General features: G+C 35.4%; 1 pseudogene; it reads right to left on the bottom strand.

Moving 5' to 3' along the window:
• Positions 1 to 2,391: 2,391 nt before the first annotated feature.
• On the bottom strand, positions 2,392 to 2,531 carry LOC150017131 (small nucleolar RNA SNORA31; annotated as a pseudogene).
• Positions 2,532 to 10,519: the final 7,988 nt, after the last annotated feature.

The raw sequence follows: 10,519 nt of genomic DNA, 5'->3' as shown, positions 1-10,519 counted from the left end.
ATGTATTTATATGTACTGTAAGTACATATATTAGGTCTGTCCATAAAAGTCCAGCCATTGTTAATATAATGAGAATGGTTTGCGCATATCAATGGTAATCTAGTGAAGAAACAGACATACAGTGTTACCTCATTGTTTATAAAAGTGTAATAATAGAAGCCCCTTTGGAAATATGAGACTATCTGGTCTGACAGCTTCTAAAGGACACATCATACCTATGATGGACATTAAGGAACAAAAGGGTATTTTCTAGGAAAAAAAGGCAGAGGGTAATTTAACCAGAAGGAAGCATGTCTCAAGGAATAGAGGCATAAAATAACATGTCACAAGTGGAATAAAGGCAATTTTCATATGTTTATATATCATTTATATTGTTTCCTTAGAACTACAAGTATGTCTTTTTCCCATTTTTTAAATTGGGTTCTTGGCCTTGTTTTTCATATTTTATTAAAATGCTTTGATATATTTAAATATTAGCCTTCTTTTAAATATTACAAATATCTTGCTTTTGTTTTATAAATTAAAGCACTCTGCAAAGTTAATAAAAAATACCACACACAAACTTTTCCCTTATGATTTCTAGGTTCTGTGTTTTGTGGAAAAAGGAATTTCCTACTTCAATATAATTACTAACAAAATTTCCCAAGTATTCTTTTAGTTCTGCAGACAGCTAATTAAACTCACAATAAACCTATAAGGTTTTTATTAACATTCCAATTTTGCAGTCAAGAACCCGAGAGTGAGAGTGGTGGAGAAGCATGCTTTTGGTCACAGAGCTATTAAGTTACTGAGCCCGGTTTGAAACCAAGCTGACTCAGAGCCCTGGGAATTTAACTTGAGCCTAATGAAAACCCAAAATTATTCCTCTCGATGATCCCTCTCTTTCCCTTCTGAGAAGGCTCTGGCAGTCGCCCATAGGCATGGGTCGCTTTCATGGGAAAACGTCGTTCATTAGAGAAAGGAAGCTACAAAGGGTCCAACCAAGTAATCAAAGGAGATTTATTTGCCTATAATTTTAATAGAAAATTGGTTTTTGTTATTTTAAAAAAGAGCCTAGGAATAACTAATACATTAATTATATTAACCAATAAGTTTTGAACACTTGGGTGGCAGGGTATTTTCACCCTTAAGTGGTAAAACAAACAAGCAGAGTCCTTTAACTCAAAGAGCTCACCATGTGACAATTCCTTTTCACTATGCCATGCAGGTTGGCTTTCATTTCCTTGGCTTTCTTTTTAAAGGAGGCAACACGTCCCTTTCTTATGTGGTTGTGTGTGTGTGTGTGTGTGTGTGTGTGTACTGGGGTTTTCTGAATAAAACCAAAAGAAGGGTTTTGTGATGACCATTTTCTAATAACATAAAATTCTGTTGTGGATGCTGTGTTGTGTGACCCAGACTCTCTGCCAAAATTGAGTTTATTTCTTTAGCTCCAGGTGGTGTGGGCCAATGACTTTCAGCGGAGTCCCTCTTCAGGTCTCATCCCCAGCCAAGCTCACCGTGATTCCCGCTTGCAAAAACAGTCCTGATCCCATGCCTGCTCCATCCAGCAGCGTAAGTGTCTGGCCCCTTGGCCTCAAACTGGGGCAACTTTTGAAGGGTCATGCCAGGTCCGCAACTCCCCATGGGGTTTGTCTGAGCCCTCTTTTTCAACAGCTTTGCACTTCCTCTTCCTTCTGCCCAATCTTGCTTTCTTCAGCCCTCATTGTTTTCTGAGCACCTCCGCCAACACACCTGCTGCACACAACTTTTAGATGGATGTTTTTCCCTAGACCTGACCTGTGACACTTATTGCCAGTTTTAATGGAGAAATGTTCCTGTTTTGTTCAATTTCCTTTATCTTTTGTTTTCACTCTTTCCCTGAACAGCCCTATATCTGTCATTTGTAATGTCAATTTTTGAATACAAAGCCATATGTATTGACTTTTGGAAGCTTTATTGGCAAGAGGAAAGTCACTTTTTCTTTAAAATACCATTTTATTTCATTGTTTTCACTGAATCTTTTCTAGAAAACCCTAACTCAAACTGTTTACAACTCTTAAATCTCACAAACTGAATGGTAAACCTTGTGATATTAGGCCTTGCTGTAAAATTTCAGTTATAAATGTTGAGATTTTTGTCCAGAGCCTAAAAACGGCCATTAAAGGTGAGGGAAATGAATAAAAAACAATAATCTAAAACATTAAGTCATCCAAAAGGTGTTTGAGCAAATAGACCTTAACTTTTTATCTGGAAGAAATTTTTCTAAAGATCAATGGTTGACAGTCAGGTTAAACCTAACAAACTAAACTTACTACTCCTAATTCCATTATACTTTTAATATCTACCTTTATAATTATAATAATGCTATTTTATTTTATTTATTTATTTATTTATTTATTTATTTATTTTTGCAGATGTAGTCCCCTATTCAATCTGGGCTGCCACAAAGACAGACAGAAAGCGCAGGGATTTTTTTCTTTTGCATCCTAGTGCAAACCAAATAATGCTATTTTAAAAGCAAACAATTAAATCACATAGTTTGGGATATACAGAATGTTAAATTTAATTAGTTTATTAGGTTATTTTTCTCGAAACTATCAGATTGTTTGTTTCCAAGACCAAATTTGTCAGTGTACCATCTGAAGAACCAAGGTTTTTATTACTTTGAACAATATTGAGTCTGTCTGATGTGTCTGATAATCTTTTAAGCACTGTGAAACAGTGGTCAGTGAGATTGGCAAAGCCCCTTCATATAAGCAGGTGGTCTAGAGAAGACAGTATAAATTCTATGTATTAAGAGAGGCATTGTGAAGAATCTTGCGGTACTATATCCTAACATGTCAAAGACTACTGTTTGAAAAGGCAAGAACAATTGAACAAATGGTACTACCAATTGGCAATTGCAAGGCACTTTACAGATCCTGAAATGAGAGATGGCAAATCCCCTTATGCATTTAATAAGATCCTACAATGGATCAGGCCAAGTTTTCAGCTCCCCTCTTATATTATTATCATTATTAAGCTTCCTTTCTTCAAACAGAGTGTCTTTATTCTTATATTTACGTTTTTATATTTTTGTGATGGTAAAGAACCATCAAGATGTTCTTTCTAATTCAATTGCTTTGTCACATTCTTTCTAAAAGAAGGGACCTAGGAAATACATATGGTCATTAATTCAACAAATATTTATTGAGCACCTACAATGTGCCAAACACTATTCTAGATGCAATAACCAAGGTAATCAAATTTTCTGCCATTATGGAGTTTTATTCTACTCTGAAAGGAAGAAAATAAATGAAATAATTTCCCAGTGTTATTTCCACGAAGAAGTATCTCAGGGAGATGTGCATGAGAAAGGTGTGGTTTGGATGGAGAATTTCATGAGGTGAGGTTAAGGGTGGATGTTTGATATTGGGGGTCAGGAAAGGCTTTCTAAATGCCTAAACAATGAGATAAGGGGAGGAGAAACTACTCCGTACCTTTATCTTGTATATAATCACCAACATTAAACACACATGCACACTTACGCGTGTATATTTTATAACAAACAGAGAGCATTTTTCATGTGCCTTAGGAGAGCTGGGTGGTCTCCTCTTGGTGCATATATACCTAGACTTAAATTTGATTTGTGCGTTGGTATCTGTAACATTTAATCCTCCGTATCAAATATCTGCACTTGTAAGCAAATTATTTTTCATTTCTTGAGCAGCACTGAGCACAACAGCTTCTGAAACTGAAAGCAGCCCCAGAAGAAAAATGAACTCCCCTCTGCCGGAAAAAAAAAAAAATCTGCAGAATTTGTCCAGCCTACCAGGTTTTAGGAGCATCTAATCGTCAAATTTAACATTTTCCAATGAACCATTCGCCATTTTTCGAGGATAAAGTTTTCGAACATTTCTGGTCCTCTCTCATGCTTTAAGTCATGAATAACTACCTCTATTCAATTAATTAAATGAACATGCATCTATCGAATGTAATTGGGCAATGTCTTTAGCCATTTTTATTAACTGTCTAAAGACCAACTTTTTTTTCTAATCTTTCAATATTTCAGGAAGGGCTTTCGGAGTTAATACCAGGCTTGAGAAATCCAGAAGTGCCCGATTGTAACCATTATTAAATTCCCTGACCTTTTTGCCTTTCTCGTCCTGCCTTCACTTCTCCCCACCCCTCCCCGCTCTCCAAAATATCCAAAACACATTCCCTCCTTGGAATTCTGCTGCTTGTTTCCAGGTCTAGTCCATTGTTTTTCAAGGAAAGATCTCTGATTGTTTTAGCTCTTGGGGAACGGCCCCTTTTCCAATGCATCCAGGTATACTCTTAGCTAACACTCACTGTTGTAAAGTATTTTCCAACAGTCGTCTACCTTCCAATACAGAGCTCAGTAAATACCTGTTACTTCAGGAAATGTTTGATCAACAGAATTAGTCTCAACTAAGTTATAAAACAGATCAATCAGTGCTTCCGGCTTCCTATCATCCTACCCTCCCCCCCTTTCTTGCTACCTAAAAATAGTACATTGGCCACACCTACCTAGCCGCCGCCTCAAGTACGTTCACACTTCGTCAAAAGGTCGAGGTGTGCAACCTCCAACAAGATATTAAAGAAGCAATGATGTGAATAAAGGAGTTCCAGGGGCAAAAAGGAAACGATTTTTGGAGACAAGATTTATTTTCCCTCAATTCAGTAGAGTTCCCTGCTCTCGGTCCCAGTCTAGAGTAACACTGTGTTGCAATTGTTTCTACTTTCCTCTTTTGATGGAGGATGCTCCTGGAAAAGCGCTTAACTCTATGCCATCAATATATTGAGGTAATGTAATAAACAAGAAACCAACAGCACAAAAGCTGAATCAAAGAAACCAGCTGTCTGCCCACATTCTGGGATAAGAGGTTGTCTGACTGAGTTTAGTTTTTCAAGAGACTTTGTTATTTTGTTTATTCTCAGTCATCGACCTTCTGGAGGAAGCTTTTGAGATCTTCCTTCTTCCTTGCTTGATTTCTGATGCCTGCTACGATTTGGATTATTTCTTTTCCTTTATATATTTTAGCTTGACTCTACATTAAGTGAACATACCAGTGAGAAAATACAGACAGTAATTAATCAATGGAAATGATATTAATTAAGTAAACTTGAAAGGGCCTGAGGATAGACAGAGAAGGGTCCTTTGAAGGATTCGGGCGTCTGATTCTGGTTGATTCCCAGTTTTGTTTTGTTTTTTTCTTTCTGCACAGTGAACTCATGCTTCTTAAATAATGGGAGGGTAAAGGAATAAAAATATCTTCACAAGTAACAGTCTAGAGGCTGAACAATAAAATGTCATCATCCTCCATGGCAATATTCTGGGTGGGAAGCCATCTAATGAAAAAAGCACTTTGGTGGATTAATGTAGTGGGGTTTAAGAGGAAAAAAATCTGATCATTGCAAAATCAGTGAAGATGAAAAATGCGAGCAGGTAATTGAATAGGAAACATTTATATGGCATTGAAGCTGTGCTGGCAAAAAAATTATTATTAAAGTAACCTTTTATTTAATATATCATTACCTATAAGATGTGCTTTGTAAAATCTCAGCTTGGAAGGACTTCCTGTTGAATTGTGTAGTCTGGCAACTCTTTTTATGAAAAAATGTTGTAACTGACAATGAGCATAGTTTAGGGTATATAAATTAAAGTGACCTTCAGAGACCATATGGTAAGCATTTTGTAATATAAATACTTTTCAATTAATTACAGGTATGGTTTTTACATAACCCTTCTTATGACAGGTTTTATCCTTATTTATCAATTTTTCTATTTTATGTTTTATGAAGTATCACTACAAAAAAAGAAATGCTAAAATCTCAACAGAACATGCTATATAAAAGTATATCATATAGAGTAATAAACTAGGAATCTTTTATCCCTTAAAATAGAAAAAAATAATTTTTAAAAATTTTTACTCGTGCCAGGAAATGGTATCATCTTATCAACACCACTCTGTTCTAGAATCTTCTGCTCCACCCCCGAGTCATTAATTTCCAAAGTTTATTGCATCACATGCCCCTTACTTAGCTGCTAGTGGTTATTGTATTTAAATTTACTGCTGATTTTTAAAATCTGTGTTAGAAATTTGAGGATATAGAAATTTGTCATTGCTGTCCTCAATTTGTCACCTTACACAGATCTTGGTTTTTTTTTAGTCGTTCTGATTGTCAGAAAGAAGAGAACCTCAGTTTATTGACACTGTTCAGAAACAACCCACCATTTCTTGCTAAGCTCTATTATCAAACAGAGAACTGTTGTCAGGCCTATAAGAATATCTGAAGAGACTGATCACATGCTTTTTCTCTTAACTGAATTTCATTCTGTAGTTACTGTTTGTTTTTTGTTTTTTTTTAAGGTGAAAGATATTTCTTTTCCATACAGGAAAGGACTGTTAGGTTTGCTTTTCAAACCAAATGAGTTTTTTTTAAATTTCTTTTTGTTAATTGTCTTTCTATTACAGTTGTTCCCCATTTTCTCCCCTGCCCCACCCACCCTGACTTTCTCCTATAGTCAATTTCCACCCTGTTTTAAGAAATAACTAAAAAATAATGTGAGTTTATTTAACTTAATAATAGAGTACCAGAAAGATAACAATACAAATGGAACTCGAATGGCAAAAATCATGACAATGACACCAAAAATAATTTGAGAAGCATCATCTTCCTTGGTAGCACTTAAAATAAGGGACTCAGGCACAGAGAAAATAGAGAAAATGACCCAACTGGACAGGACTCTGAATCAGGAAGATTATAAAGGAGGTCACAGCAGTCATGTCCAGACTAGAAACATAATGGAAGAGATGCTGAACTCAAGAGAGCTGGGTTTCTATAGCTAATCCCTCCAACTCAAGATCAAGATTAGAGAGTGGAGCTGAGTCTGCTACTGAGGTCAAAGAGAGGCTGGAGGTGCGGCCCATGGGATTCTATGCCCTGTAATTAAACAAGGAACTCAAAAAGATGAAGTCCAAAGGTCAAAACCAAGGATGTGACAAGAAGTAGAATCAGCTACCAAGCAAAACAAGCCCAGTCACAGAGGAAAATCTCTCTCTTTTTTAAAATCAGAGAAATGACTATTTTTTAAAAATATGTTGCTATTCTTTCTCTCTTTTGTTGCAATTCTCATGTGATGCTGCCTCACTGTAATGTAGAAAAGCACCAGTTTTAAGAACTTTTTTGAAGTATTGATTTATAACTAGTAAGAATTGCCTAAATTTAACATTATAAATGATGTGACTGTGAAGAGTTTCTGGAAGAAAATGATATTGATATTAATATCTGTCTGCATAGAATTCCTTTACTTTCATTAGTCACTCATGGAATTTAACTTAGATTTCTTTGCAATACTTTTTAAGATACTCATGCCAAGTCTATGAAGAGATGATACAAATATCTTTACTTTGTCAAATGTTTAGTATTCTTTGTTATTGATGCTGTAATATCTAGTAAGTGGTCCTTAGTTGTTAACATGTATCCAAACACATTATAGCTACCTTAATAAATAGTTAATCATTTGTTGATTCTTATTAATATTGTAGAAATTATAAAAATATTGAAAAGTCTCAATTAAAAATCTAGTTACCTGTGTAGACCATAATATGTGACCAGCAAACTGAAGATAAAATGCATATAGTCTGGCATGGATTTCTGCCTAGCCTATCACATCCTCCCTGAAATATACTTGGGAAATGCAAAGTGTCATTTCTTTGTAGATATGTGACTTTGTGTCACAGCCCATGGAGAAAAGAATTTTCAACACTGACCTTCAGCATCATTCAAAATGTTCTCCTTAGCATGAATTGCTGCCTTGGACATGGAAGGTCAAGACATAGAGGGTCTTGACTACATGGGACCCTCCTATATAACACATTCTTTACCACCCTTAATCTCTACTTATCCATTAGCAATGTGTGTGTGTTCATAATACTAAAATATAGATTCTATTGTATAGAGTTTGTCTATTGATTCATTCAATCTTTACATGGTTATATGATGTGAATACTATATTATCATTACTTTTTAAGGTCCTTAATGAATAATATTTTACTCATCCTTATACCTTGTATCCATAGCATAGGTTTTGGCCTATAGTACTACTATAAATGAATGTATAACACAGGGAACAATTTTTAACATAATTCCTGTTGAGTTTGATTTTTCAGCTGCTCTAGACTTAAATAGGCATGCTGAATTCAAAACTGCAGTAATTTTTTTTTCTATAACATCCAGTTTTTCTGTGCAGCTTATTTGAATGCGGCCACTCTAGGCTGGCTCCAGTCTGGATCAAGGGAAGCACTAGTGCTCTCCTATTGGCTGAGAGCAAACCTCCCTCATGTGGGAACAGGTGGGGGATGACCTTGGAGACCAGCGACAGGTTCATACTTGTCTAGGCTATTCAGTTACACATGAGACAGTGTGGTGAGAGGTTGTGTGCCGCTCTATATAGTGGATCGTATTCCAAAGTGTAGTCCGAGTTCTTGTCTGTATACAAGGAGTTAGTAGAATTTCTTTTTTTTTATTTACATACGTAATTATTTTCTTTCCCTCAGATCATGTCTGCCTCTGCTATTTCTCATCGTAAGTGCCTAACAACCCTGATTCTATAACTATAAAATGAAGATAAAAGCAGTACCAAACTTATCTGATGATTGTGAGAATTAAGTGAGATAATATATGTCAAGCATTGATTCCAGTTCCAGTACAAGCTAAAAGAAATCCTCTTAAGTATTATTAGCTATTGTTATTTCACAATATTAGGCCCTTTCCTCATAAAATAAACTGCATTTGGGTGCAAGAAAGAAACCAAATGAGAAAAGTTTGAAACGTATTACAAGAAGCAGAGATAAAAAATAATGTTGGGTGACAAGCATGTAAACACTCAAGTGAGCATAATATATTCTTATAGAGGTTGTTTGGAGAACAAGAGAAAGGAAATGCAAAGATAAAAACAGTCCCACTCAGAGGTGCCTGGGGTATATAGAATGAGAATATTCAGTCAAAACGAGAAAAGAGCTTAGAAATGAAGGTGAAATTCATACTGACATTGAACAAACTTTCACCTTTCTGAGACCAACATTTTTAGTTCACATTGGAATCGAGGATAATACTGCCTGATAAAGTAATGATTCAGATATCAAGCTCTGGAATCTGATGGCCTGAATTGGAATTGTGTCCCTACCATTTACTAGCTGTATGATCTCGGGTAAGTTACTTAATTGTTCTGTGTTTCAGTTTTCGTTCTGTAAAATGGGGATAATAATAATAGCTGCTTAACATGTTTGCTATGAAGATATAATACATTTACATTTATAAGGTGGAAAATTGTCTCCACTACTTAGTAGCAGAGAGTAAGCAATAATGAACATTTAGCAAATAAATAAGAACATTTGTTCAATTCTCTTTAAAAAAAGTTCCAGGTCAAGGCTTTCTGATAATTACAACAAAAATGTATAATTCATGGCTTTAGTGGAAGTTAGTTGGTCATAGTCAACCGGGGAGAGCCCTTCGGAAAACTTTTGAAATAGAATGTAAACTCCATGAAGACAGGCATTAACAGTGTCATGTGTGTAGTTTTATACTAGATGTTTTACCTACTTTGTTAGTACATAATAGTTGCTCAACAATTATGCATTGGATACACAATTATCATGTGCTAAATTATCTATAGACATAAAAAGTTTCAAGATTCTTCTCACCCTTTAATAACATTTGTTTTTAGCTCATTCTTCTATCAGAAATTAGATGATAATAGACTTTATCTTCAGGAGATGCATGACTGATAACTATTGAAGTTTCACATTCCTAGTTGCTTCTACGTGTTAATCAGATATAGTCCCTCTAACCAAAAAAAATTTTTTTTTTTCTGCATGAACAATTGTTCACTGAGAAACCGATTTATCAGTGAAATTTTCCCCACGTTCCCTTAGGTGAGAAGATTAGCTGTATTCTAATTTTAATGGCTAAATTTATAAATGACTTAATTTGCATCAGGCACTATTCTATGTGTGGTTCCTTCAGTACCTCATCTTCTAAAAATTGTATACTTAAGACACAAAACAGGTGATTTACATCATTTGGCCAAGACCAGGGAGCTAGTAATAAGGGACAATACAGAGATACCAATCCCCAGAGCTCCAGAGCTATGGGTGACATGATAGAACAGCATCAAGTGCTTGCCTAATAAAACATAATATTAGAAAGGCCATTCTTAACATTAAATTATTGAAACATTCTATGAATGAAATCAACCCAAACTTTAAGAAGAATCTGATATAAATGTTAGCAAAGCTGAATTCATGTAATTGGCACCAAATATATAATATAATTATTGTTCCTACCCTTGAATTAAAAATGTTATTTCTGGATGGTATGGGCACTTTTAAAAAGCATGATAATAGGTATACTGTCATGTTAGTACCCCTCCCACCGAGACCTGTCATTTCACAACAACCTAAACATAGGATGACTGGACCATTAAAGCTGGTCTCACAGATTTCCTGTTCCAGCTGCTGTGCCTTAAGCCATG

Source organism: Furipterus horrens, unplaced genomic scaffold (genome assembly GCF_987537825.1).
Source record: "Furipterus horrens unplaced genomic scaffold, mFurHor1.1.pri manual_scaffold_3, whole genome shotgun sequence".
Taxonomy (NCBI): Eukaryota; Metazoa; Chordata; class Mammalia; order Chiroptera; family Furipteridae; genus Furipterus; species Furipterus horrens.
The sequence above is the reverse complement of the archived record's forward strand: the minus strand, read 5'-3'. Positions and strand labels throughout refer to the sequence as shown.